The sequence below is a fragment of the Chrysochloris asiatica genome, unplaced genomic scaffold (genome assembly GCF_000296735.1).
Source record: "Chrysochloris asiatica unplaced genomic scaffold, ChrAsi1.0 scaffold00260, whole genome shotgun sequence".
Taxonomy (NCBI): Eukaryota; Metazoa; Chordata; class Mammalia; order Afrosoricida; family Chrysochloridae; genus Chrysochloris; species Chrysochloris asiatica.
The window spans coordinates 913,219-920,642 of NW_006408778.1; positions in this window are offsets into that span (position 1 = coordinate 913,219).

A 7,424-nucleotide genomic window follows, 5' to 3' on the forward strand; every position below is an offset into this window, starting at 1 on the left:
CAATGTTGTCCATAGCTTGTCATGATCCACCCAATCGAAAGCCTTTGCATAGTCAATAAAGCATAGGTAAACATTGTTCTGATATTCTCTGCTTTCAACCATGATCCATCGAACATCAGCAATGATATCTCTTGTTCCACGGCTTCTTCTGAATCCAGCTTGAGCCTCTGGAAGTTCTCTGTCAATGTATGATTGTAGCTGTTTCTGTATTACCTATAGCAAAGCTTTACTCGGTTGAGATATCAAAGAGTTTGTCCGATGATTTCCTCATTCCGTTGAGTCACTTTTCTTTGGAATGGGCACAAAAATGGATCTCTTCCAATCAGTTGGCCAGATAGTTGTCTTCCAAATTTCTTGACAGAGATGAGTGAGTGCCTCCTGTACCGCTTCACTTTCTTGGAAGATTTCAATTTTTATTCCATCAATTCCATCCTTGTACATTGCCAATTCCTTCAAAGCACTTTGGACTTCCTTCCTGAGTATCACTGGCTCTTGTTCATACGCCACCTCTTGAAATGGTTGAACCTTAACCATTTCCTTTGGGTACAATGACTCTGTGTATTCCTTCCATCTTTTCTTGATGCATTCTGCATCCTTCAATAATTTACCCAGAGAATCTTTCAATAATGAAAGTCGAGGCTTGGATTTTTTCTTCAGTTTCTCCAGCTTGAGAAATGCTGAGCGAGTTATTCTTTTTGGTTTTCTGATTCCAAATCTTTGCATATTTTATTGTAATATTTGGCTTTATCTTCTAGAGCAGATCTTTGAAATTTTCTGTTCAGCTCTTGGACGTCCTCATTTCTTCCATTTGCTTTAGCATCTCTTCACTGGAGAGCAAGTTTCAGAGTCTCTTCTAACATCCATTTTGACCTTTTCCTTCTTTCTTGTCTTCTTAATGACTTTTTGCTCTCTTCATGTATGATGTTCTTGATGTCATCCCATAACTCTTCTGGTCTTTGGTCTTTAGTGTTCAATGGCTCCAATCTGTTCTTCAGATGATCTCTAAATTCAGGTAGGATAAATTCAAGGTCATATTTTGGCTCTTGTGGACTTGTTTTCATTTTATTCAGTTTCAGTTTGAATTTGCATATGAGCAATTGATGGTCTGTTTCATAGTCTGCCCCTGGCCTTGTTTTCACTGATGATATGGAGCTTTTCCATCTTCTCTTTCACAGATATAATCAATTTGATTTCTATGTGTTCCATCTGGCGAGGTCCATGTGTTAAGTTGTCTGTTTTGCTGTCTAAAGAAGGTATTTGAAATAAACCAATAATTGGGTTTGCAGACTTCTATCATGCATTCTCCAGCATGATTTCTGTCACCAAGGCCATATTTTCCAAATACTGCTCCTTCCTCTTTGCTCTCCACCTTTGCATTCCAATCACCAGTAATGAGCAATACATCTTGATTGCATGTTTGATCAATTTCAGATTGAAGACTTGGTAAAATTCTTCTATTTCATCTTCACTGGCTTTAGTGGTTGGTGCATTAATTTGAATAATAGTGGTATTAACTCGGCTTTCCTGTAGGTACATGGATATTATCCTATCACTTACAAAATTGTACCTCATGACTGATCTGGATATGTTCTTTTTGATGATGAATGCAACACCCTTCCTTTTCAATTTGTCATTCCCTGCATAGTAAACCACGTGGTTGTCAGATTCAAAATGGCCAATATAAGTCCATTTCAGCTCAGTAATGCCTAAGATATCGATGTTTATGCATTCCATTTCATTTTTTACAAGTTCCAATTTTCCCAGATTCATACTTCATACATTCCATGTTCTGATTTTCAATGGATGTTTACAGCTATTTCTCTTCATTTTGAGTTGTGCCCCATCAGCAAATGAAGGTTCTGTGGGCTTTTCTCCCACAGGCTTAACTCCATTCACGTCATCTACTTTGAGGAGGCATCTCTTTCCCAGTCGCATTTTGAGTGCCTTCCAACCTGAGGGGCTAATTTTTCCAGCCCTGTATCTGACAGTGTTTCTCTGCTATTCATAAGGTTTTCAGTGACTAATGATTCAGAAGTAGTTCGTCACTCTTTCTTCCTAGTCTGTCTTTGTCTGGAAGCTCATCTGAAACCTGTCCAGCATGGGTGAACCTGCTAGTTATTTAAAATACTGGTGGCATAGCCCTCAGAATCACAGCAACTCAAGCCACCATAGCACGGCAGACAGACTCTTCTTTTGTGGATAGGGTTCTGCATTCTGCTCACGCTCTTCGTCCTTGATGACCCAAGGCTCCTCTGTTTGGGGAACATAAGATAAACTACTACCCTGTTTTTATTACAAAACCTCTACCTTTTCAGTTGTAACAGTAGCAGTTAGTCATGATAACAATTACTATTGAATCATATGAATCTTATCCCTATCTTTTTTCTCCACACCTGTCTAGAGAAGATGAATACTATTCAGTGGGGATTCTGCTTTCCCCTACACCCTCTGAAACTAAAGTCCCTCTTGAAAAATTTTAAGCCAGTTACTTCATTCCTTTATAGCCCCTCATTTTAGGTAGCCCATGTCTAAGTTACCTGTCCCCATCTATCTTGTACAAGAAAGGGAGAGGGCTGGTAGTTGATGTGAATACTCCTTCCCTTTCAATTCATATTTAGTCATGTGTATAGGTCCAAGTTCATCAAAATGTAACAATATACACTTGTTTCCTTTATCAAAAAAAAAAAAAGAATTAAAAAAAAAAATCTTCCTCTAGTCAAGTTCTAATCAGATGGCTAGGTCAAATGGGTACCGTCTTCAAGTTTGGTGTTCTTGTGCATCTTGTCTCACTGCATTTCAACTGGATGCTTCATTCTCAGCTCTAGGTCTCTGTGGTTATGTCCTTGTCCACGGATTCAAGAGTCCTCAGGTCTCATGATGCTTAGGACCGACCTCCAGGTCAACAGGAGTTTATGGAACAGGGTCTGACTCAGCCCATTTTTTTCATTGCTGCCTTTCCCACTCTTCCACTCATCAGTAGACCAGCATGGTCACCAGCAAGCTTATATGCCTGCTCATGTGTTCCCTCTGAGTTTCAGTCTTTGAGGGGGATTTGTCCTGAAGGAACTTGATTACTTGCCTTGATGGCTTGTTCTTATAGTAGCCAATCATACTGCCATTTTTGTTTTGGACTTTTCTTGCTGATCTTTCTTTCAACCATAACTTCTTTTCTGGTAACTCTTCAAGGTTGCTCTGCTTGTCATTTCAGTGGGAATGTCACACCTCAGATGGTTCTAGATGGGACTCAGGATTCCACCTAACATCCTATGCACTGTAAACTCTCCACAAGAAGTCTATTTCACTGGGCAAATTCTAGAACTCCTTTTAGCATTCCAGTCAGTGATAGGCTGAAGATGGGTTTACAAGTTTTCTACAATCATATTTCTCTATATTCCTGTTTATCCCACTCAAGTATCTATTTTTCAATACTAGGAAAGGTAATCAAATATTCATAAGGCAGTCAAGCATCTTAATATTATTTCTCCTTTGTTGCCCATATATACTATGCCTTGATGTCTGTATCATAGAGACCTGTTTTTCCAAGGTTAAGTATGCATCACTATTTTTCTCTGTCCCATTTATCCCATGCAAATGTGACTCAGTATGGCACTATCTACTTTGTTATTTGATCCCCTTCTCCTTCTTGTTTGTTACCCTCCCCAACACCCAAAATCTGAGGTGTCTACCCCTGTACCTGTGCTCTACCATCCCGTCCTCCCAAACATCCCCCACAGGTAACCAACAGGTTTTTTTGTTTGCTTTCTCTCTTTTAATATGGGTATCTTTTCTTAAACTTTAATAAAAATGGTCTTATGCAAAATCTGTCCTTTTGTGACTGACTAATTTCACTCAACGTAATGTCCTCAAGGTTCATCCATGTTATGTGGTGGCTTGCAGCTTCCTTGTTATTCTTCAAGAAAGAATAATATTCCATTGTGTATGTGTATCAAAGATTATTTATCCATTCCTCCATTAATAGTAACTTAGACTGTTTCCATTTTTTTTGCTATTAGTGCTGCTATGAACATTGGTGTGCATATATCTACTCATGTCATGGTTCATATTTTCTCACAATAGCACAACACATATAAATTGTCCAAGATGTAAAATATTGCACCAGGGTTACAGGACAGACTCCAAGATCAGCCTTCTTTAGGTCTTTGAGATTTCCATGTTGACTAGGTAAGTCTATTGGGATGGCACCTTTAGGATTCTGCTTAGCATCATGGATATCCTAAGCTTTGACCAACTCCAATGCATAAAAAGAACTTTTCATTCACAGACCTGTGTTTAACTAGGAATTATTCTGGTCCCTATGTGTGAGATTAAAGGTGCAGCTGCTAGAGTCTAATCAAAGTGGGGGGAAGTCCTATCTGCCAGGATCCTGAGTCGGGGTCCCGTCTCAACAAAGGATCACCTCAACAAACGTGGGTTTTAACGGAAGTGATATGTCTAGTAGGCAAAGAAAAGAGACAGAAAAGACAGAGACAAGATTGATGCAAGCTGACAGGCAAGCTAGCACACCGAGCTAGCTGAGCCCCAGTCTTTTATTGTCAGAAGAAGGAAATTGACACAAAAGAAAATAATGACAAAAATGTTGATTATTCACTCAAGACAGGATACGAGATCATTCATGTGATACAGAACATAATGATTCACAGATTTATCCTTAACATATTTTTGCGTACATCATGATTTACCTAATAACCTAAAATTCTTATTTCTATAAAAAAGTTTAAGCAAGCAATTGTAGATTATATATTAACTTCTAGGTCTGTGTAACCTAGGTCAGCAACTTGCAGTTTCTCAAAGGTGTTTAACATATTTTCAACACTTAATCACAAGTGGGTGAAGGTGGGAGACTTTATAGTTTTTACTAAAATTTAAGTTATACTTTCTAAAGAAGTTTAAGTTGCCTCTGTATCTTTGGCAGGCAGAAAATGCATGCTTTTGTTAGTGAACAAGATTTCAGATACCTAACTTCCATTGTTAAACTAATGATTCTTTTCTCCTTGCTTCTACAATTATAGGGAAGGTGAAAAACAGGTTTTGACTTTTCTAAGAAGGCGAGTCTTACTTTTACATTCTTTTAACTCTGTTCTGGTTTCTATATCTAGATATGATAATTTTTATTGTTATTGTATTTCCATATACCTTCGGTGGGAAGGAGAGTAATTGAATCATATTGATCAAACCCAGGAGCAGTTTGGAGGAGCAGTAACCATTGTTCTAATTCATATGATCAGCACAAGCAGCTTTTCTCGTGAATCATATGTGGACGTTTTACTAGCTAATTCAGATATCTAAGGTGATAATTTACAGTTTATACCTTCATGTCCAAATTATTTAATAATCAAGCAACGGGGGATTATATGTAGTGCATAAAACTACCACATATAATAGAATTCCCCAAAAAAGTATTATGATTGCAATAGTTATGCCCAAAGGTGGTTTGGGGGTACATAAAATTAACACATACAGCAAGATTTCCATGAAAAACATCAAGAGCACAACAGACATACATAGGGGTGTCTTCAGGGGGTAGCTACTATTTCAGTGTTATTATTGTACATAGACATTAACAGCTCATGTATCTGTTTAATATTAAACATAACTGAGTAATTGGTTAGAAAACAATTGTTACATATTGTCTGTGTTGCTACATCCTGTTTTCTGTACTTTTACTTTTGATAGCCTCACACACAACTCTTGTTACTGGGGCAGTGACATTTACATGAGAGCCATTGATCAAAACTTTGTGCGTATTATTACTGAAAACAATTACTTTCCCAGAAACTACAATTACCGGAGTTAAGAGCATAAAGGACAAGTACAGAATGCACAAAAGTACAATTAAAGAAAATTGCACAGAGGTGGCCAAACAGTGAGTTTGCTAAAGCCTATGAACCCAGGACTTTAGGGAGTTACTTCCTTGGCCCTCGGGGTCCATGGCCCGTAAGCCTGAGGAGGGCTTTGACAGCTACCTCCAAACATGTTACCAGGATTCATCATTGGACGTTTATTATGAAGCCATCCACGTAGCAGAATATATCTGCCAGGGGAAGTGTCCTCCCATGGTGGGGAGTTCAGTACAAACCCAATAGTGGGATACATTATGCAACCTGGCAAACAGGTGTGCACAGGAGATCAAGCTGTTAGTCTGGGTGAAGAGACAATAGTGACACAGATACCATTAGTGGAAGGTTATGACCTTCTGGAAGAATGCAAGCTACTCTCTCGTTTCAAGAGATGACTGTGCCTGAACTATGCGATTTCCTAAGTTGATAATAACAGACTTGTTCACCCTTAACTACAGCAGTTCTTAGGTGTCATATCTTTATGGCCATTATAGGGACGGACCATAATGCCATTGCCAGTGTTCCTCTCAGAAAGGAATCAGTTGTTGCTGGAGAAATACATACACACAGCATGTGATTCCACTTCCCCAACCTTATAGAGATTTGTAAATCATACTCTAATCATTTGCCTCAGGGTGTCATTAGGGCCAACCAGGGATCACATCTCCCTATGACTGTTCCCATGAATTCTCACTTTGAGGTTTTACCTGATCCTAGGACATTCGGGGCAGGAAGCACCAGTACACCAGAGGCATCCCATACAGGGCATAACAGAGCATCTTGTTCAGTAATTTTAGCTTGTAGTAATGGATATACTCCTGTGATTACTCTATCTAGAAGAGATAACCCAGTACGCTGGGGCTGCTCATTCAATAATGGTATGGCCAGATTTGGCCTTTGAGACCACCCCTAGGGCCATAGTGGTTCACGGGTTGTCAGCAATTTCTCTTTAAGTAGCTTATTATGTCACTCAATCATCCCCACAGCTTGAAGCTTATTGTGACATGGTATAGCCAACTTATACACAGGGTTTTGACCCATTCTTTAACTCGACTGCAAAAATAAGTTCCTCTGTGACTAATAACTTCAGGCATCCTATACATTGCACAATTTTTTTTTTTTTTTCAGGACCTAAAGGTCACCTCTTGATCTGCCCTAGTGGTGGGGTGAGCAAACAACAAAACAGTAGCTGTGTCTACCACTGTAAATGCATAGTACACATCTCTATTGGTAGGTAGAGGCCCTACATAATCGGTTTGCCATGGTTGAAAGGGTTGTTCACCTAAAGGTACTTGTCCAAGAGTAGATCTAAGTATTATCCATTGAGGGTACATCTTTGCACAAGTGGGGCAGTCCTGTACTGCAACATGGGTTGCCTAAGAGGAGAAAACCAATCTCCATCACTGTGCCATGTGGAACATGGTCCTTGCACCCACATATCCTAACTTCCTATGTAACCATGTAGCTTTATTTCCCAGGGTAATAGATACATCTCAGAACCGGTCTAGGGTATCAGCTTCATCATTTCCAGGGCTTATGAGTTTCTGATGCCCTCGCAAATGGTAT